General features: G+C 38.5%; 1 protein-coding gene and 1 pseudogene across 1 annotated transcript in view; both read left to right on the top strand.

Moving 5' to 3' along the window:
- Window positions 1–21,703, top strand: part of Fshr (follicle stimulating hormone receptor) — a 163,257-nt gene that overhangs the window by 47,647 nt on the left and 93,907 nt on the right. The window lies entirely within an intron of this gene.
- Window positions 12,231–21,536, top strand: LOC102007704 (annotated as a pseudogene).

Below are 21,703 nucleotides of genomic sequence, written 5' to 3'. Positions count from 1 at the left end.
GCAATATAATAAAACCGATGAGAACTAAAGACAAGAAAATTTACTGAAATCAAACAAACAAAAAATCATATCAAGTAGTGAAAATGACCGAATTTCTCAGTAGAACTCAGGAGCACTGTAAAAAGGGGAAATCTTTTATTATTAACATCAAATTCATTCTTTTAAAATAAACAGTTCAGTGAGTTTAATACTATCACTAGATTTTGCAACCATTCCAGCAGCTAGTTCTTGAATATTTCCATCACTCCCAAAAGAAACTCTGTACCCATCGGCAATCAGTCGCCACCCACTCCCAACTGTCTTTTTAGTCTCTGCGCACTTGTAGACTGAGGATTTCACGTAAATATAATCGCACACTGCACGGACTATGTCTGGTTTCTTTCATCTAGAGTATGTTTAATGTTTACCTGCGCTGTACATTTATCAGCACTTCATTCTTTTTTAACAGCACAATACATCATTTTCCATCATAAAGATACGCCACATTTTGTTTATCCATTCATTTGTTGATGTACATTTGGGTTGTTTCCACTTCTGATTATTATGACTAATGCTTCTGTGAATGTCCATGTATATATTTTTGTGCAGACATATTTTGCATTCTCTTGGGGCAAAATACATGAGAGCAGAATTGTAATGTTAAAATTTTCAAGGAACTGCCTGTTTTCCAGAGTAGCTATATCAATTTAGATTCCTACTTGCAGTATAAGAGCACCGAATTTCTTCTGCTCCTCAGTGCTTGCAACTGTCTGCACTTTTTTATTTCTGCCATCGCAGTGACCGGGAAGTGGCATCTGATTGTGGCTTGGTTTCCATTTCTATGATGGTTAATGATGTCGAACATCTTCTCAGATGCTTATTGGCCATTTGTGTATCTTCATCATGGAAATACATTTTCAAATAGTCTGCCCATTCTAAAACAGGGCTTTTTCATTGTTGAGTTCTTCATATATTTTTGGACACATGATTTGCAGATATTTCTCCCATTTTATGGCTTGTCTATTTGATTTCTTGGTAATGTTCTTTGAAGAGCAAATGAGTTTAACTTGGATGAGTTTTTATGTGTCTATGTTTTCTTTTGCTTTTTGTGCTTTTGGTATCATATTAAAGAAGCAATTGACCAATCCAAAGTTACAGAGATTTACTTCTATGTATTTTTCTAAAAGTTTTCTAGTTTCAGCTCTTACATCTAGATTTTTTGATCCATTTTGAGTTTATTTTTTGCCTGGTATTGGGTATGGGACACAGGGCCTTTACACTGAGTTACTTATTTAGCACTGTTTAAAAATTTTTATTTTGAGAGAGGGTCTCACAAAGTCTCTAAGTTGCCCGGTCTGGGCTCAAGCTTTCAATTCTCCTGCTTCAGCCTACTTCAGTGTTGGAATTACAAGCATGCAACACCATGCTCAAGTTCAGCTAATTTTTATAAATGATGGAAATTGGGGGTCCAGTTTCTTTCCTCTGAATATTCCTGTCTGGTTGTTCCAGTGCCATCTGTTGAAAAAGACTACCCATTGAAGTGTCTTGCAATCCTTGTCAAAAATTAATTTCCCATACACATGTGGACTCATTTCTGGCCTCTCAACTTCATTTCATTTATCTTTGCATCAGCACCATGTGCTCTTCATTATTATAGCCCCACAGTGAGTTTTCAGATTAGGAAGTCTGAGCCGTCTAAATTTGCTCTTTTCAATATTATTTTGGCTGTCATGGACCCCTTGCAATCGTGTATGAATTTTAGGATCATCTTGTCTATTTTTGCAAATGAAGCTACTGAATTTTGATATCAATTGCAGTAAAGCTGTATATAGATTTGAGGATTATTACTACCTCAACAATATTTAAGTCTGTCACTCCAAAAACGGATGCCTTTCCATTTATTTAGATCATCCTCATTTCTTTCAACAATGTCTTGTAATTTTTTAGAGTATAAGTTTAACACCAATTTTGTGAAGTTTATTCCTAAGTATTTTATTATTTTTCATTCTATTGTAAATAAAATTGTTTTCTTGCATACATTTTAAATTGCTTGTTCTACAGCTATAGAAATACCATTGATTGTCATGTATTGATCTTGTATTCTGCAATAGCACTAAATTCAAGTATTGTCTCTAATAGGTATTTCTATGTGTGTTCTTTGGAATTTTCTATATTAAAAATAATGTTATATACAAATAGAGATCCTTTTACTTCTTTTTCAGTATGAATGCCTTTTCATTTCTTTTTTTGCCCAATTTTTGTGGGTAGAAACCCAATACTGTGCTAAATTAAAATGACAGGAGTGGAGATCAGTGTTTTATTTCTGATGATAGATAAAATATTTTCAGTCTTATCCCACTAGGTGCGCTGTTAGCTGTGAGGTTGACCTAGAAGGCCTTTATCAGTTTGAGAAAATTGGTATTTATTCCTAGTTTGTTGAATATTTCTCAGTATGAGGCTTTGTTGGATAGTTTCAACTATTTTTAGTATCTATTTAATTACTATCATTTTTGACCCCTATTATGTGAATATGGTGTTGCACAGGTTGATATTCACATGTTAAACCAGCTTTGCATTTGTGGGATAAATTTCATGAATCATGTTGCATAATCTTTTTCATATTTTGCTGAATTTGGTTTTCTAGAATATTGCTGAAGATTTTTGCATCCATAAGGCTACTGGAGCATAGTGATTATATTTACTATTACACATTTGCCATACATAATGGTCACAGAAAATTTCTACCTGCACATAATGTGTCTTAATTCTTCTTTTATTCTCATTGCCCTCTCCCTTCAGCTCTTCTTCCCTCCTTATTTACAAAAGTTTGTTTCCATTTTTTTCTTTGATTCTCTTTTCTTTAAAAAAAAAATCCCCTTTCTCTTCCTTATCTCCTCCCTATCCTTCCTTTGTGAGGGGCTTCCCATTTGAACAAGTTCTTCCTACTTCCCAATGTCTTTGTCTGATTTGAGCATTAGAGTAAAGTGAATTTCATAGGGGACATTAGGGGATATTCCTTTCATATGGTAATTATGATACAAAAGGAAGAGATTAAAGGAGCTATGTGGTGGCAGGTTCCCTGCATCTCTACTGAAAAGATAAAACATTAACTCTAAGTAGATTCTGATATTTTAAGTGTGTGTATTATAATACCAAGAGCAAACATTTAAAAAGTTATATAAAGATATGTAATCAAAATCAAACTGAAAAACAAATAATCCCAATGAAGGGAGAAAAGGAAAAAGCAATAAAAACAGAAGAAACAGAAAGCAAATTAATAAGAGTAGAACTAAATCTAGATATATTAATAATTATCTTATATGTGAGTAATCTAAGCACTTCAATTAAAACCAAGACATTTAACTATGTGTATACATATATATATATTCTCTAAATGAATTTACTTTATGTATAATTTTTTTATTTTAAAGATAGTAGTAAAAAAAAGAATAGCAAACTGCCAACATCACAGACATAAACAAAACAAGAACATTAAAAATGATACAGGGTTTCAAATCCAAATGATGGGAATTAACAGTGGTTGTTATATTACATATTGTTATCACCAATTAAATTGCTCAGATTACCATATGTAAGAATGGAAGATTGATCAAACCATTAAAGAGAATAAAAAATATATTAGAGACAATACAGAGTTTCACTAGACAAAATGGTAGGAATTCACCAATGGCTGTTCCATTACATATTGTTGTCTTCAAATCAGTTGCTCAGATTACCAGATATAAGTATGCAAAATTGGTCAAAATATAAAATATTTTAAGCATTATCTGTTCCTTTCAGTAAACTATCAGATATCAGCAGTACAGTTATCCCAGCTACTCTTCTATATACATATACCTATATAGTCTATATCTATATCTGTATCTATATCTATAGGTATATCTATATCTATATTTTGCCTTTCCTTCTTTCTTTCTTTTTCTCCTTTCCCTCATCCCAGTTGTTCCTTCCTTTGAGCAGTTTCTTTCCCTTTCACATTACCTATTGTATGTTTTCGGTTTTATTTACTCTTTCAGGTTCTTACACTAAGGAGACATGTATAATGTTTTGTAGCAAGGCTGAAAATAAAAGCATTTTCAAAGTAGATCACAAAGACACTATTCTACAGGATGCCAAAGTGGCTGTATTAGTATCACACAGACTTCATGGCAAAGACAATAATCAGAAATAGACATTCATAATAGCAAGAGAGGTCAAGAAGACTCAATAATCTTAAACATGTACACACCTGACAACATTACTTTAATATCCAGGAAACAAAGCCTGATACCACTGAAATGAGAAGTAAGCAAATCTACAAGTATCTTTGGAAGTTTTAACAGTCTCCTCTCAGCAAGAAAAAGAACAAGTTTAAAGAAAATCACTAAGGACCTAGACAAATGAATAGCATTATCAGATAACTGAATCTGACATTTTCCAACTCATTTTATAAAGTTAATGTAGCCAATATTTTTCTGGTTTCAAAACCAGACACAATAAAGCATAAGAAAAAGATGAACATCTTTTATGAACACAAATAAAAAAATGCTAGATGACATACTAGCAAGTTAAATCCAGCAATACATAGAAGTCATGCACCCAGTAAAGTCTAATCCCAGGAACACAAGACTGCTTTCATTTTCGAAAAATCAAACAAAATAATCCATACAATGCAATGAAAAAAGAAAAGAAATGAGATTGCATTCATTAAAGTAAGAAGAAACATTTAAAATAGTCCAATACAATTCATGTTAAAGCACTCAATATACTAGGAATAGAAAAAAATTTCTTAACTTGATGAAGAGCATCTATGAAAATATCCACCACCAACTCCATAGTGAGTGATAAAAGGTGCAATCTTCCCCCTGAGATCAGAATGAAAGCAATAACGTCCACTCCCACCACTTCTACTCTACAGGACACCCCAGGTCCTGGATAGGGCTGGAAAGAAAATGAAAGCCATTCACATTGGAAAACAATAACTAAAATTGCCTCTATTCTTATATACCATGTCTATCTAGAAAACCTATGTGATCTCAAAAAAAATGCTCCTAGAATGAAGTAAGTTTAGCAAAGTTATAGGATGCATGTAAATCAACATGTAAATATTATTTTCATTTCTAAATTAGCAATGAACAACAAAGTACAAAAAGTAAAATTTAGTACCATTTATAATTGATCAAAAATCAAAATAAGCATAAACCTATTGGAATACATACAGAACTCTAGTCTGAAAGCTATAAAATGCTGCTGGAAAAAAAAATCAAAAAAAGATATAACTAAGTAAAGGAACATACTCTATTTTAATTGGATGTAACAAATTGAAAAATGCACTATAGTTAAGACATCAATTCTTCCCAAATCAATCTCTAGATTAACACAATTCCAATCAAAATCTCAGCAGGAATTTTTTGTAGAAACAGACTAGCTGATTCTAAAATTTGTATGAAAAGACCAAAAGATTAGATAAAATAATTTTAGTAAAGATGAACAAAGCCAGAGAATTCACATTAATGCATATTTAAAGACTTTCTTAAAAAACTACAAAAATCAAGAAGTACGGTGCAGACAAAGGAACAGACTTATAGATGAATATAGCAGAATAGAGATATCAGAAGTAGACCCATGTGGTACGGCTCATTGATTTTTTAGAAAAAGTAAGATAATTCCATGGGGAAAGGAGACTTGTTTTAATCAAATGATGTTGGATCACATGAAGAAAATATACCTTACACAAAAATTAGCCCAAAAGGTTTATAGATCTAAATGCAAAACATAAAGCTATGGACCTTTTTTTAAAAATTGGAGCAAATCTCCATGACATGGAAATAAACAAACTTTTAGACGTGATATTAACAGCAAAGCTGACAAACTGGACTTCATCAAAGTTAAAGTTTTTCTCTGTGCTGAACAATTAAGAAAATGAAAAACAACCTGGGGATTGGGGAGGAAAGATTTGTAAACCTCATGTCTCAGAAAGGATTTGTATCCAAAATATTACAGAGCTCTCAAAACTCAAAGAAAGAAAACTTTAAAAAAAGAAAAAAATAAATAACATATACTTCACCAAAGAAGATGTAAGAATGATAAACAACACATAAGAAATGTTCAGCATCAGCAACCATTAAAGAATTAGAACCACAATGTAGTGCAACTTCACAGCTATCAGGACAGCTGAAAATGCAAACAAAATAAAACTGACCCTGCTGCACCTCGGGAAAGGTGTGCAGCACTTTTAACTCTCATAGATAGCAGTGAGGGGTCAATCTGCGCAGCTGCTCTGGAAAACAATTCAGCCTTTTCCTGTACACTACAGTTCAGTTTGCACTGGCCTTAGGATGTAGCACTTTCACTCCTAAGTACTTACCCTTCCAAACGAAAAGTTGCATTTAAATTAAAGCCTACCCCTAAGTGTATAGAAACAGTATTCATAATCACCACAAAAGAGAAACAATGCAAATATCCTTCAACAGGCGACAGATAAACAAGCCGTAGTGTACCCGTGGTATATGATGGAGAGGTGTCGAACAACAAAAGGATCTTCTAAGAAACAGCGCAAGCATACCGACAGAGAAGAGGTCAGGGGGCGGCAGGGGTTAGAAGTGTGCGAACAGTGTTTCTTCAGGGAGCTCCACGGTGATGAACGGTTCCCCCTGCTGACTATGGTGATAGCGCCATGCATCTATGCATGTGAACACGAACACACGCACTCAATTTTACTTTTTAAAGCAAACTTCTTTGGTAACATTGCACTGAGAACTGAAAGCAAGGTCGCGCGTCACAGCCTTGAATAATGACCGGACTTAGGTCCTCGGTAAATGTCAGTTCATTTCCCAGGCTTGTTTTTTCTCTTAGCCAAGGCTCAGCTCCTTGCAAGTGGTGGATGTCCCCAATAGCTAGAATGCATGCGCTTTATTTAGCCTGGGACGAGAAAAGCCTGCTGGGGACTGTCCACCTGCATCTGCCCTGCGGTGCTTTGAGGTCCCGCCACCTTGCTTCAGAAGTCAGTGTAAGGCCCCTTTCAACAGGCCCTTCTTTCTCAGATAATGGTTATTGTCAAAACAGGAAACGTCAACAGTTAAGACACAAATCTCATTTCTGTAGGGACATAAACTAGACCCCTGATTTCTGGAGACTGGAGACAAGCTCTTTTTGATAACTGCACTGTATTGATACAATTCTGTCACTGCTGCCTGCGACCCGGATGAGCGCTCCCTTGGTCACGCCGCCGGGTTACTCCAGGGATGACTATGTGTGGATTTCAGTCCCTTTTAATGAAGAATCCTTCTGTCTCTGCTAACCATTGCTATTTATTTCCACCAATTAAGTATTATCAAACACAAATATTGCTTTTCCTGTACTTGAATGTGTATGCTATGTATTCAGGACCAGATCTGTGCTTGCTCTTGGTTAGCTGGAAACAAAACATGTGCTTGATAATTATTTTACGTTCTGATGCAAAGCACAGTCATTTACCTTGTGTTCTGGTGAAACTTCTGGGTGCGCATTTGAAAGAAACAATGCTTTTAAAATGCTTTCTTTCTCTCTTCACAAAAGAAATCATTTTTTCTCTCAAATACACGTTGCTGTAAGGAATACAGATATCATCAGTCTACCACCACAATGATTAAATAATTAAATATGTCATTCTTCAAAATCCTATGATATCACAGTTATTTTAGAAGTGAATTTGGAGAGAAGATTGCATTAAACCTGGTTCACTTTTCTTGAACCTATTTTAAATACTCTTAGGCGTTTGTTCTTGTCTCTAACAGTTCATTTGAACATTCGATATTTGCATTTTACACAGTCAGTAGAAGATAATTATTCAACGCATATGCTTTTTGATTAAATGTGTGAAACTTCTAAATAGAAAACGGAAATTAGTTTTAAGTGCATTATGAAAGATCTAAATTTGTCTTTGGTTCATGGAGCAGTGATCAGCTTTTCTTCTAGTCCCATTGTTGGTGACTGTCAGTCAGCCAGCTCCCACGGACTGTAAAGGGAAGCATATTCCTAGTTCATCTTCCCTTATCTGAGCAGAAGTAGCCCCCAATTGACCTGTATGTGACAGTTGCCTTTCATTATTGCATCTTGGACTAAATGTTGTCAATAAAAATCACAGTTAAATCCAGTTGACATTAACCAAGGGAGACCAAAAGAATTGCTTTAGAGGCATAATATATTTGCCATTTTATCACCTGCTGTCTGAGTTGATAGTGAGTCGTGAAGGTGGAATTCTGTTTATTCCCTCTGACAGAGTAAGGGTAGCCCTGAATTATGTCCACATCAAGACTCAGAATCTGTCATCACAAAAGCTCAGTTGTGAGTTCATTTAGTAACAGATTGGCACTCTGAAGAATTTCTGGAGAAATCTTTTCTTTCACCTTTTGGATGCCATCTGGGTTTGCCCAAGATTCTTGTACACCCACTGGTGACTGCTGTTCCCCTTCCCATCCATCTACCTGCTTCCTAAAAAAAAATCTAAGCTGTAGGCCTGTTCTGTTGTCATTCACTCTACTTGGTCTCATCAAAGCTTTATCATTCCCAGGTCCCACTTTCCTATCCCTCGGCACCATAGACAGAGTGAGATTGCAAGCTTGGCTTTGGGAGTGGCTCTGCTTGATCTGTGGTGTCCTTGATCAGTTACTGACACACTAACTCATGCCTTCATCTGTAAGCAGGCACACATGTAATTACCCACGTCACCAGGCATAGACAACACACAGCAACTCAAAGAGCAGAGGCTAACTGCAATATTGTCATCATCACCATACAGCCCGTACTGAAATTACTAGATGACATAACATTTCTCTTTCACTAAAGTTAGACTTAGTAGGGAAAGAAATATATCTTCCTCACCACAGTTTTCCCCAGAACTTTTCATAAATGTCTATCATATAGGTGTTCAACAAATAATTCGTAATTTTTATGTGTTAGTGTCAACTAACACCCTTCTCCTTCCCAATCTCTCCATCTATCCATCCTTGCATATTGACATATGTTTGCAATTGTTTAAGGGATTTTTTTTTTTATCCCTGTCACCTTATGAGTGATTGACCTTTTCAGTCCAAGTCATAGCCCCATAACTGTACCTGGTTTTTTTCCAAACTATTTCTCATTGTTTATTTGTCTTGTTGGATATTAATTCTGACAGTAGATACTTTGTGGGAAGAAGTATTTGTTTTCTTATTCTCTGGTTTGGTTTTGTTTTCTTTTCTTTTTGCTTGGTTGGTTTGGTTTTTGTTTCACCATTCTGTCACTTGGGCTCAGAAATGTTAGCATCTGGCTTTGGATAGGAACACAGTACGTACATGGATATTCTCTGACTGTCTCAGCAGCTGTTTCTGGTTCCTTGGAATTCCCCGCTTTGGCTTATGTATTCCACTTCTCCCAGTGTCCTGTTCCGGTACTTCACACTTGAGGCAGAGTCCTCTCCACCCTTAAAAACTTAAGCTCTGTTCGCTTTCCTATCAAAACTTAAGCTCTGTTAATGACAGAAGGAGTCTCCAAGGGAGGGTGTGCATATCGTGACCAGCTCATTTGTGCTGTTATTCCAAAGACGCACAATGTGATGTATTAATCTGGGGCCTTGTACTCGCCCAGGTTGCCAGGAACGGCTGAGATCATTCCTTAACCGCACAGTGAAAGGAGGGGATATGGGACAGAAGCAAGTTTCAAAACCCTTTTCCATCATGTGCACAGGGGTGTGTCAGTGCTCCAACTGACCAGAGCTGCTTGCTGCTGGTTCTTTTTTTCAGCTCTCTAAAGCAGCTGCTCTCAGGCTGACTAAGCATTAAAATCATCCGAGGGCTTCTCAAATAGGGAGCCTCATGGCCACGCCCTTCGAGAGGTGAAGTTCAGGCTCATCACATGAAGGTGGTTGCAATATGCACCCTGGGTGCAGCAGAGAGCAGCAAGGACAGTATTGCTACCTATTCCATATCTTCCAAAAGAAGCCATAAATCTGCAATGTTAGAGGAACACTCACAGTTTGAAGGGCTGGCAATCAATTCAAATTTCTTTAAAATACTACATGGGCTGAACAAAACATGTCAGGCTGGATTCGACTCATGAGCCAACAATTTACAGTTTTTACTTTATACCAACAGCTCTCCCACATCATACAAAAATACTTTCTACATTTTTCACCATCTCCATATTAAATTCTTAGAAAGCTAGATTCTTTTTTCATAATTCATGTTCTGGATGATGTTTTGGACAAAACTAAATGGTATGGGTGGAATAATTTTAAAGGGTCTGAAAATTTCTGTGATTTAGAGTATGAGCTGCTCAGTTGCCTTAAACTTAGAGCAACTACCTGTATATCATCTCAACCTGTTTATATTAATACCTGAAATATGCAAAGCACTGACAAGACCCTTTGGAATCCACCCAAATTCCAACTATAGGGAACCTCCCGTTATGCAAGAAGCAAGGACCAAAGCCTGTGCTATTTTATAACAAGCCAGTAAGTGGTGAAAGTATGGCTAGAGTTGAGTTTACAGGGAGGAAATGACAGGGCTTTTTAGCTGCAAAGAAAGGAGAGACAGATGGTAGAATGCCTCAAGCGGGCAGCAAATGAATTTAGATTCCAGAGGCAATGGTGAGCAATTAAAGGGTCTTTGCATGTTTTAATTTTTGATGACTTTGTTTTGTCTGGCTTCTGAGTGGGAGAATATCATGGCAAACAGTGTTCAGGGGGAGTATGCTCTGCACACAACCGATGAGACAGATGGGACACTAGAGACCAGAGGAGGAGGACCTGTTAGAAGGTCACAGCCAAGGCTGCAGACATGACAGGATGAAAGTCTATCCTGAGTGGTGGCAGAGAGATGGGAGGGCAGGGGTAGGCTCAAAACATTTTGACCTTGACTGGAGAAAAAGAAAGGGTAGCTAATGTTCTGTAACCCCTAGGATGGGCTTCATTCTGTGCTAAGCTTTTAACATATAATCACCTACTTTGATTTAACCAGAACATAACTGAAATGGGAGAGTACTTGAAGAGGATTCCACTACAGGGTCACATTGGCAAATTTACCTCGCAGGGCCTGAGAGACCCGCTGGTCCAGTCCCCACAGTTTACACACACAGCTTGATCTTTCCCAATCACCTGTGTACCGTGAAGCAGAGCAACCAGGATTCAAACTTTTAATTTTTGACCCCAGTGATGTTTTTCCTCTCACCCTTTGCTTCTTCACTCAGAGCTTTCATACATAAGTGGGTTATAAATCAGGCATTACATTCAGGTACAAAGACAAAAGAGAACAAGTGATAAAATGTGGTGAACAGAGCGATTCCATAAGCAGCCAACGCAAGCAATGGAGGGGAGTCAGGAGGAAAAGTCTCCACAACCTTGGTGAAAGGTTGTACAAAAGAGGAGATAAAGACAAGAGTGATGTACAGTGAGCGGTAGTGCTTCTATCCTCCCTATCAGCCTAGCACAGATGCTGAGATAAGGGGACATAAATGGAAATAAAAAGAAAGCAGATCTGAACAGTTATTAGAAAGCACTCATTCACTGGGATGTGATAAAAGTAAAGAATCATCACCCCAGAAAGGTTGCTGAGGGAAAGTCATAGAGAATGTAGGGACAACGAGGTGTTATTACAGCTGGCATTGGCATGGTGTCTACCTCATGAGTTTCTATCTTGTGAGTATAGCTTTTTCTCCTAAGAAACACATGCTGGCACTGTGAATGGAATGGCACATGAAAATCTACACTTTTGGATGTTCCCACTTTTGTCCAGCTATGCTGGTATTGTGTAGACAGTCTTTCCAGCTGGCCCCTGGCTTGCAACCATTTCCTAGCCACCCCAAACTGTGCCTTATTGCCCTTTCTGTCTTACATTGCTCAACAGTTTATATAACAAAAGTTATGTAAGAGCAGAGGAACTAGGAATAAGAATGCTGTCCAGGCCTTTCCATTCACTCTCCCACTTAAGTTCTTACTAATTTCTTGCCCCACAGAGCATTACAAAGGGTGACATGGAGCTTTCTACCAACTCAGAAATCATAATTTGGTGATCAAGGTGCAGGCAAACCCACTCTCTTGAGCATTTTCACACCCCAGAGGAAGCACTATAGCTGTTCCACTTCGATGAATGTAATAAATCTGATACTGTCTGACACTACAGCTTCTCTCCTCTATCAGATAGTCCTGCTTCATGCTTGACAAGCCACAACAGGTGGGGAAGGCATTTCCCATCTGTTTCCCTTCCTTCTGCTGTTGCTGTTATTTCTGTCTCCACATGGGCCGGGCCCAGGAGGAAGAGAGATTGGAGGAAATGAAGCTGGACTTATCAATGAAGGCACAGTGGCCATCTGACTGTGGGACCCTCAGCACAGCAGGTATCCACATGCTAACTCTTACTCTCAAGGTGGCTCCTGTGAATCTATAGCTTGGAAGGCCCGGAGGCTTCCTCTTCGCCTCACTTCCAGCACCCTCTCCATAAGCCTGGGTTTTAGGTGTCCATTTACTACAAAAGCAAGTCCATTTCTCTGAGGATGAGCAGCAACCTTTTACTGGGTCCAGGTTTGGCTCATAGGGAATCTACACTTATACACAATTATCTGCGGACCTGCAACTCTGTCCCAAGGCAGCAGCCCACTTTTCATATTTACACATCACACCAGTGTCATGCTCCTGCTTTTCAACCATGAAAGTTAACCCCTTTCAATAAGTCTCCCAGTACATTCATGCTCCTGCTTTTCAACCATGAAAGTTAACCCCTTTCAATAAGTCTCCCAGTACATTCAGCATCTGGCTTCCAGTGCAGGGTGAGTGTCTCTGCATACCGTGGAAGAGGAATAGAAAGAACAATGACACTCTTCTCCAAGAAGTTCTGCCAATGAACACGTTGCCCTTACTCATACAAACTGAATGTGGGTGATAGCCTAGTGCTGCTGGATCAAGTTCTCTGTATTTTATAATGACCCAGCACCTCTCATTAAAGCATGGGGCACTTGCATCTCTTTTAGTGTCCTAGACAATCAGGGTCTGTGCCAAAATGTAAAATAGTTCTCTTAATGTTTTATTTAAGGTCAAGTTATACATGGAAGCCAACTTTTCCTACCTAACAACCACTGCTCCTTGCCCCACTTGGCTCCAAGACCCAAGTGTAACAAGATAAGAAATGCAACCAACTTGATGCTCAAATGATCCAGGACAGTTATCTGTTGGATCGTGGTACATAGTTAATTCTAGTTATTTAGACACAATACTTTTCCTGGATTCTTTGCTTACTTAGCTCAGTCTAACTCTCTGGATAGTTTTTTCTAAACACATTTTCAGAAGTTAATTAGGGTAAGAGTTTGACCTAAAGAGTGTGAAGCACGAAAGCTCTTGGCATTTTGAGGTCAGGAAGATGATCAATTTCTTTCCTATATATCCTTTGCCCAGCTGTTCTCACTTTAATTTTTAAACTTGTGCGAAAGAACACTGAGCCCAGTGTCATTTACACTTGGGCCATCATAAAAAGGCAGCTTTCTCAAAAAGAATATTGGCTGTTTTCCAGGCCGCCAGAGAGCTTTTTATGGGATCTTTTAAACCATTCTCCTTTAAGCCAGAATTGGAAATTAAATTTCTCCAACGGTGAATGGACAGCTCAAGATACGAATTGCCTCTAACAGACACAGTGCTCAAGGGAATCCTAAAGCTTCCTAATTTCAAGGAAAGAAAAAGTAAATCCCTCCTACCCCATTTATCATGGTTGCAAAATTTAGTATCTTGCAAAGGAATAGTCAAGAAAATTTTCTCTTCAGAAGCATCTTGGTAAATTTTGCACCCTTCTCAGAATCATTTACGTGCTTTGTGCTTGGCACAGAGTGGTGTAAATGTGAGATCTGGTGAGAGTGGTGTGTGACACTTTTAAACAGCTCTATTTAAAAATAAATACACAAATAAATTATGCTTCCAATATGACTTGCTGAGAATTCCAGTCTTGAAAATTAATTATGAATCCCTGCTGTTGCAACCCAGGTGAATTGATTTGGGAAGGCTCAAAGAACAGGTCCTCCCTTTGCTGCTGCCACAACTGAGGTGAACCATGCAGGAAGGCCCAGAGACCAGAGGGAATGCCAGTGACACAATAGGGTTCCAACTAAGGTACACAGGATGGACAGGTGGAACTAGCAGTGTGGAAAAGACCAAAGCAACAATAACAACATGAGCAACAGGTGGTAAGAAGTGCACCACTGTTGTGCTTGAGGACAAAGACACACGGAACAGAAGCAGGTGGGTGGAGCTTCCCCTGTTCTCTCCTTTCTTTCTTTTTCTTTTTCCTTCTCTTTTCTTTTTTTTAATCTTTTCTCTCTTTGCTAAACGGCTAGGGAAAACTCCAGCCATAGAAAACTAATCCAGTTCCCCAAGCCTAGAGACCAAGTTCAGATAATCCCCATGTACTTCTTCATTCTTTCTCTTCTGCCCTCTTCTCTAGTTTCCCAAAGCTTATGTGATCATCCTTTGTCCTCCAGCCTTGCTTCTACTTTCTTTTCAGTTATCCTTGTTTTATCCACCATCCTTCTTAAATTTTCCCCACCACAAGATAAAACCATTCTACCTAGGGGAAATACCTTGCATACAAGCTCCCAATTTACAAATGATTCTGTTAAATAATAATAGATTTTGCTCCAATGGTTTAAGGTACAAAATTAATAGTTACCACAGTTTGTCAGTTTCCAAACTGTGCTCATTGCTATTGTTATTGCTAATTATATTACTTTAGCTAGGATGTCGTATCTGTTGTAATCAGTTGTTCTCCATTCTGTAATGTTACTAGGAAGCTCTGGATAATAACCTCACCACAGCCCACTACCAAAGAACTGGGGACTGAGCCAAACAGATACCAACATCTTACTCTTAATTAACTGGGAAGGTAGGATATTGAGACAAACACAAACCAAAAACATCTTACACACAGAAAACATCCCTGAAGAACATACTTTTCCTACAGACTTGATACTAGTAATATAGCTACCTACCATAAAAATTTACAAGGATCAACACAGAAAAAAAAAATTTTTTTTTGAAGTACAAAATGACAAGACAAGGAAGCAAAATGCAATCTCAGACCTCCAGCCCACCCAGAACAAGTCCAGGAGACAATGAGGAAAATGGAATATACCTGAAATTTCTGAAATGATAGCAACTAAAGTTAAGAAACAAATACATGAGGCTATAGTGGAAATCAAATCAGGAATAATCTCTAAGGTAAAAAAAGAAATGAAAACAATCATAAAGGAAATGCTCAGTAAATCTGGAGTAGAGATAGACTAAAAAATAGAAGATGAGAGGAAAATGAAGGAAAACCATGAAAGATCAATATAGAAAAGAAAAAGAATGCATGAAATGGATTCACAGATATCCAGGAAATTAAAAATTCCATTGAAAGCTGGAAAAACTGCTTGAATGAAAATGAAGACAGACTTTCAGTCCTTGAAGACAGGATCATGTCAAGTAATCATTAAAGGAAAGATCTCTTAAAAGTAACAAGAGATCAAGAAAACACAACTCAACAGCTATAAGTAGTGCAAAGAAAAACAATACAAGGATGATAGGTGTCAATGAAAAAGCAGGAGCCAGCATAAAATGACATACAAAGATTATTTGCAGAAGTAAAATCAAAAAATTTCCCAAGCATGGGAAAGAAATCTGACATCTAAGTGAGACATATAGAACTCAAATTTCCCATAAACAAAATAAATCTATACCCAAACATATAATAATTAAGATCCCAGAAATTCAACACAAAACAGAATAGTAAAAGCTGTTAGACAAAGGAAACAGATCACCTGTAAAAGAAAGCCCATTAGAATCATGGCAAAGTTCTCAACACAAATTCTCAAATCAAGAAGAGCTTGGAGTGCAGTATTTCAAGTCCTGAAAGAAAACAACTTCCAACCCAGACTGATGCACCTTGCAAAGCTATGTTTCAAAATTAATGGAGGAAATAAGATACTTTCATGATAAATAACAACGGAAGAAACTCATGACCATCAAGCCAACTTTACAAAGGAAACTAAAAGGCAGTCTAGACAGAGATAGAAATTATCACAGTTCTAAGAACAGCAACAGAAAGAAATCACCAGTCAGGACAACCAATTAGAGGGAAAAAGCAGGGCACAAACAGTGGGAAAATAATATGACAAAGATAAGCCAATACATATCAGTTATAACCATCAGTAATACCTGGCACTCAAAAATAAGGAAGGAAATATTTATCTAGCTCACAGTCTGTGAACATTTCACTCGCTAATCAGCTGGCTCCAAGGCAAGGTGCCATAGCACATGGGCAGCAGTTCAAAGTGGTAGAAGATAGCAAAAGCAACAAGAGCAAAAGCAGGGAGTGCAAGTTTCTTTTCCTCCCTTATACTATATGCGGACTAACCACTCACACCATCTCTATCCCCTCCTTTTGCACAGGCTCCACATGTTTACCAAGTGAGGACTCTGGCCCTCTGCTGAATCACTTAGTTAGTGTTCTAAGCTCAGTTCTCAGTTTTACACAATGTATCAACAATTACAATCCACTCTTGTCAACTCAGTAGCAAACACATTTCTTTAAATTGATCTACAGATAAAAAGACATGCTTATTCTTATCATTTCACAACTTGGACATTATAACACAGGTTTTACAATCCTTAAGAACCAGTATTAAGTCTATCAACCTTATATTACATTGGAACCATAACATTCAGCCCCTGGCTCCCCAAAGACTCATGAACATCCCTTTATGCAAAAGTCACTTAGTCCATCTGTCTGCAAAAGTTGCCAAAGTTCTAACAGTTTCAGCATTGCTGAAAAGTCCACAACCAACTTTCCTCCAAGATGTAAAGCAAACTCTTAGCTGCAAGCCCTTTTACAAATGAAAAGTTAAATACATCCAACATTCAGTTGCACAAGATAAACATTTTCATTCCAAAAGTTACAAACAGGGGGAACAAAGGAATGGGACCAAAACAAGTCCAAAATTCAGCAGGACAAACATTTGAGGCAATCTGTGGCAAGTTGTGAGCTCCAGTGGGATTCAGTTGCTCCACCCTTTGATACTTCCGGTAGTTGTAGCTCCCATGGCTTCTCTCTTGGGTTGGATTTGCTCCCTCCTTGCAGGGTTCCTCAGCCAATCCAAGTGCCTGGTTTTTCCACACTTCTTGGATCTCCATTGCACCTTTGACTTCACACTCACAGCTTCACACGTTGCCCTCTCAGGTCACTGCCTGGCTTCCCAAGCCTTCTGAAATTGGGTTGTAAACCTTCTTAACCCCACAATGATTGCATTCTGCATGCACCTAAAATCAGCACCACATGGATGGTGCCAACGTCTGGTGCCAGCTGGAGCAGTAGCCAGGCTTTTCTCTCTCTTGGTTGTAGGGGTCAAGTGCCTGGATCACTGGGCACTCTGAATCCAATTCTGAGGAATAAATTCTCTGTGCCACCAGCATTCTAAAACATGGTGGTCTGCAGCTTTCTCCTCAAAGCAAACCTTTGCAATTTTGAGGATGCAAAAGGTGGAGACTTTCTGCTTCTTGTAATGTCCTCAGGTCATCTTTCATATTCTCCTGTTCCTTCTCAGCAATGGAGAGCTCCTCAGCTCTATCTTTGTAGTACACAGTTTTACTGGAGCTTTTTTTCTGGTCAAACTCACATTTTATATCATTCTGCTGGGATCTTTTGCTCTTGATTCTCAACATAAATCTGGCTAAAAGCCCCCAATAATAGCCATGCCACCACCTTAACATTCTACTGCTTTGAAATTTCTTATGCCAGATTAATTAGTCTGTCACCCTTAACCTTAGCTTCAGGTAAGGTCTCTGGACACAAGCAAAATGCAGACAAACTTTCTGCCAAACCATAATGCACACCATCTGAAGTGCAACAGCTAATGCTGTCCATCTTCCCAGCAGAAACCTCCCAGGCTTGGTCTTCATTGGCAGGATTTCTATCAGCCTTCTGGTCTTTTGAGGTCTGACCACAATCTTCCATATGGAACAGCCAAAGGTATTCCAACTCTACTTTCAGGTTTTGTTATTCAAGTATGGTGAGACCACCTGATGGAGACAGTTGTTTGACCCTGGTAGAGAAAGCGTTGTCAGAGTACAGGAGCTCTTTAGGGAAAGGGACTGTGGATGGGTTGGTTTGCATTTGAAAGGCATTACACAGGCCAGGGCCTTCTTGCTTTAGGAATTAGCAAACCCCAGAAGGGAAGTCCCTCCAGAGTCAGCAAACCCCCATGAGATTAAAGCATCAAAACTGCAGAATAAAAAGACATAATCAATAGAAAACAATATCCTATGTGATTTTGCATATTGCTAACCTTTATAAAAATCATGTCATACTGGTTATGTTATACATAAGTTCAATGTTATGCTTTGGGGATTTATTAACTCTGCTCTATTCAATTTTGCTCTGTTTACTCTGTTCAATTGCTTCATAATTTGGCATTGTGACAGTATACCATAGTACACTAACATTTATTCATGCTTTTGCTAATAGACATTTGTTTCCAGTTTAATTGTTCTTCTTAACGGTGCTGCAGTCATTAATCTCTTACCTGTCTCCAGGTGCACATGTAGGAGAGGGAAGCAGAGCACAACTGGCTCCAAGGGCATTTGTACCCTCAACTTTAGTACCAAGTGGCTCTGGAAGGGGTTTGTAGTGAATTACCCCTCTATCATGAGCAGAGAGAATTTCTTACTGTTCTTCTGCCTTGCCAGCACTGATATTGTGAACTATTTCTTTTAAGGTTTATCAATAAAATGGCCTGCAATGCTATCTAATTGTTTTTTAAATCTGCATTCTCTTAATTACTAGTGAAGTTGAGCAACTTTTCCTGTGTTTGACTGCCATTTGTATTTTTTCTCCCACAAATTGCCTGTAAATATCTTTTGACAATTTTGCACTGGGTTATTTGAAGTCCTCTTATTATTTTATAACGTTTCCTATAACTTAATATAGTTTTATGGACTAAAAATGTTTAGGCTGTAGCTTATTTTCTCTAGCTTATTTTCTTAGTTTATGGTTTTTGCTTACAGAAGTTATAAGTTTAATGTCATTAACTTTATTAAGTTTTCAGCTTTGGTGCACTGGTTCTGTGTTCTTTATAAAGACTGCCTTCAGAATAAAATGTTATCTTTTACTTAAAAAGTATTAAAGTCTTGATTTTTCCCACTTCAACATTTAGTAAACTTGGAATTGAGATTTTAATGTGATAATAAGCAAAGGTCTTATGTTATCTTTTTCCACAGGAATAATCAATAGTTCTAGCATCCCTTAGTGACTACTTATTTTGCTCCACTGATTTTTAATGATACCTGTTGTTTGTCATTTTCTTTTCTTTGTGATCTATTTATGTGTTCTTTATTCTCACCCATTATCTATTTTTAATACCAGTTAATACTAGAATATTTGGATCAGTGTAACTTTATAAAAATTATGATTATCTTTTATGCCACTCCTCCCAATTGTGTTCTACTTTAAAATTGGTTTGGCTAAGCAGTGTTGAGACCACCAGAGACCTGGATATTTGTATCAGGCTGTTGAGTTATTTCTTTTTTGTCACACTCAACATTTCAGCTCAGAGTGGAGCTCTTCTTGCAGATTTCTGAGAGAGAGTATTTCATCTTGTTTGAGGTCGCTCTCTGGGGTGCTCTGTGCTGCTCCTCTGATGCTTCTTTGGCAGGGACACGGCTGAGAGATGGCTGGTCCTGGTCTCGGTCAGTGTGTGGTTTCTGAGTCTTGCTGCAAGACAAGCTTGTCTTCCCTTCGTGGCCTGGAGCCTGGCCAGTGCTTTTGCTGAGGTCGTTGCTGAGCAGCACCGTAGCGAGTGAAAGGAGCCTGCTAGCACTGGAGTGATGAGAGTCCAGCTCAGAAGAACTTCTCCCCAGCAAAAAGAAAAAAAATAAAAGATGGTATTTTCTGTAGATTTGCTGATTTGCTGAATAATTGCCATCACAGAGAATTGAAATTTTCTGCTGAAGATTACATGTAAGATGTAAGGAACCCTGAAAACTCAAAGCGTTTTCCTCTTCCCAACATTACAATTCCTATTAGTCTGTCAAATGTAGGCTTTGTACCTCTTTATGCTGGTGATGAGACCCAGAAAATTCTTGCTCCTGTTGATCCTGAGGATTCACTCACAGGAAGCATATGTGCTTCATTTCTTACCCAGGGTTGCCAACTACCAGTTCTTGATACCATGTTTGTAAGAAAGAAATACCAAGATAGAGACTTGGGACTTCATATGCGGGAAGACTTTGCTGATTGCTTTCCAGAAGGAGCCTTCTGTCTTCTTTCATGTACGCAGCTTGCAGGTACTATTTTGAAAAGAATCCATGAGACCATGACCTCCTCTGGGAAGCTGAAGATGTTGGACACTGGTACCAGGAAATACCAGGCACCAGAGCATTAAAACTCCAGCAATTTCTCACAATGAAGCCAAAAACCCTGTGTCTAGAGAATATGGCATTGCAAGTGCTCCAGAATATGATGCAGGAAGTGAAGACAGTGAGTCTAATGAGGTGCAGCTCACTATTGACTCTGAAAGATGCCTTTGCAAGCACTTCTGCAGGTCTTGAAAAAACCCCTGTTTCTACTTGTACCCGGGGCAGTCATTTGAAGCAGCCAAAGACTGGAAAGGATTTCAGGATCTGAATTCACTAGTTCCCAAGGGGAAGATGAAAAAACTGCTCAGACTTCACCTGCAGCTTCTATAAATAAATTGGTGTCCACTGTGCACACATCAGAGCACTCAGAAGACCTCCTGGAAGAAGATCCAGAGCAGAGAGTGGCTGATTTTGAAGATGAAAGCAGTAATAAAGGTGCATGACCAACACCTGAAACACAGCCACATCTGGAGAAGCAAGGCGGTGAAGGTTCTGAATTGGAGCCTCCGGATGGTGAGATAATGGACGACACTCTTTCTTGAGAGCTCACCTGTAACTGAAGAAGAGGATTCCAGTAGTGAAGAGGAATTAACGGTGCAGTCTTCTAATTCCAGAGAAGACACTGCAAGTAGTGCCCCGCTGGCAGCAGAGTCTTCAAAGCTCCTGAGACTATGGCCCTGGCTAAAACGCTACACACAGATGACTCAGAAATGGTCATAGCCCAAGGCCCATCTCATGACAGGGCACACACCAAAGAAAAGTTGGCTCCAATTCTGAGAAAGAAACACACTTGGGGAATTCAGACAACGCTGAAGAGCAAGTTGACAGTGGTTTTCTGAACTCTGTGATACCTGAATTTTCTGAAGAAACAGTGTCTGAGAATTTATCACCCAATACTACTTCATCCATGAAAGACCAGGGTGAGGAGGGGCCTGAGCCCCAGAACCTCTGCTGCTCTTCCTCAGAGTTCTCGATAGAGATTGAACTTGAAGATGCACCATCTTTACAGAATGCAGGACAGAAGAACCAGTCAGAGGAGTGGTCTGAAGCATCATCAGAGCAACTGGATGAGTTTAAGTAGTCAGCAGAGAAGGCTGTGGATAGCAGCACGGAGGAGAAGGAAGTGAAGATGCCTGTCATGGACATGTGGAATTTGAGAAGAAAGGCCAGCTAAGAAGAAACCTAGTGGGCCTGAGGGGAGAAGAGATGCATACAATAAATCTTATTCTTTGTAACATAATTTTTTTAAATACTGTAATTAATAAACAGCATGGGTGCAGGAGAAAAGTTTCCAAAATTTTCGTTCCAACTTCTTTACAATTCAGTTTTTCTCTTTCCTTT

This window comes from Chinchilla lanigera, unplaced genomic scaffold (genome assembly GCF_000276665.1).
Source record: "Chinchilla lanigera isolate Chin_1 unplaced genomic scaffold, ChiLan1.0 scaffold00040, whole genome shotgun sequence".
NCBI lineage: Eukaryota > Metazoa > Chordata > Mammalia > Rodentia > Chinchillidae > Chinchilla > Chinchilla lanigera.
Note: the sequence above shows the minus strand (reverse complement) of the source record. Positions and strands in the feature narration are given on the sequence as shown.